Genomic DNA, 1,560 nt, shown 5'->3' on the forward strand with positions numbered 1-1,560 from the left:
GCCTGCACCAGCTTCCAGGCCTCAGAATGAGCCGCCATAAATGTCTAGCTAGGCTAGTCTTCTAGTCTCCAGGTGACTCCGGCCCCAGATGTCACCTGACAGCAAATGCCTAAGACCTCAAGTGAGAACCGCACAGTGAAGCCCAGTCAACCCACAGAACCGAGACAAATACACAGGTCTAAAGGCAGTTGTTTGTTGTGTAGCAAAAGGACTCACCTTGCCTAAATAAAGGTTTGGCCCTTGCCCAGCTCCCAGGAGGGGACCTTGAAGCCCTGAGAACATCCTCCCTGATGAGGGTCTTTGTTTACTGAGGGCCTTGGGCCACTTGAGGTGGTTTATGCTGGGGACCCTGGGCTACATGACACCAGCCCGTCTGGAGACGAAGGGTCCGCCCGCAGTCGAGGAAGTCAAAGTGACCAACCCCAATAAAGACCCTGAGCGCCAAGGCCTGAGTGAGCTGCTTCTGTGCTGGGAGAAATCAGTGTGTGTGACTCTCCTGTGTGGAGGACAAGTGGGAGCTCCAGCCTCGTCTCTCCTGGACTCCCTGCTCCCCCGTCCCCATCCCTGTGTGTCCCTTGTCTCTGCTGATTTTAATCTTTTTGCTGTAATAAACTAACCATAACCGCTTTTTCTGAGTCCCATGAGTCCTCCTAGCAAATTACCAAGCAGGAGGGGTAGGTGGTCTGGGGCCTCTTGGCTACGGCTGCTGGAGAGCCACAACCCCAGTGTGCTTGTGGAGACTGCAGCTTCTCACCAGGCCTGATCCACATGCAGGTCTGAAGGCCTCCTCAGAACACGTCCTTCCTGTGGGGAGTAAATGGGACTCGGCACATCAGGATCTGTGCCTATCCTCCTCAGGATATGCTAACCCCCAGGAAGGAGGTTCCCATACCACACTGCTAAAGTGGAGCCTCTCCAAATACCATGAAATCAGGACAGCCATCTCATTTCTGCCCCAGGGGAGGCAACCCAGGGGGTCAACGTGCTCACAGGACCCCACCCTCCTACACAGACAATAACCCAGGTCTACATCTCCCCAGGAAAAGGTGGGTCCAGAGGTGCTCAAACTGGAAAACAAAAATGTCTCCAGAGGGCCAGAGCCAGGCATAGTAGCCTGGACGGGATTCAATACTCATCTCTGATGGAGAATGAAAGAACAACAGTAGAAAATACCTCTGGTCTTCCTTGGCGGGGGGAAATGTCTGCTTCACTGGGTGCTGCAAGAGCCAGAGTGGGGTCTGCCCTGGCGGACACTGAGTGGCTGAGGGCAGGCGGTAGCCTCAGTGAGGACCTGCTGACCAGATCGTTAGAGGGGAGGACGAGGCTTTCCAGCTTCTGTTCTGGCCTGGCCACCCCGGCCCAGCCTGCGCCTTGCTTCCCGGTGTGCACCCTGGGCCACTGCTGGGGTGGGGATGGGGGGTCCTCCCTCCAGAGCCCGTGGGAAGGGCAGACATTGGGCGGCCTGGCTGGTCCAGTCCCAAGGTACCCCAAGCTTTATGGCCCCCCCGACCCCTCCGGATGCTGTGCTCATCCCAATCCCAGCAGCTCCACCGAGACCAG

This window comes from Canis aureus, chromosome 1, assembly GCF_053574225.1.
Source record: "Canis aureus isolate CA01 chromosome 1, VMU_Caureus_v.1.0, whole genome shotgun sequence".
Lineage (NCBI taxonomy): Eukaryota > Metazoa > Chordata > Mammalia > Carnivora > Canidae > Canis > Canis aureus.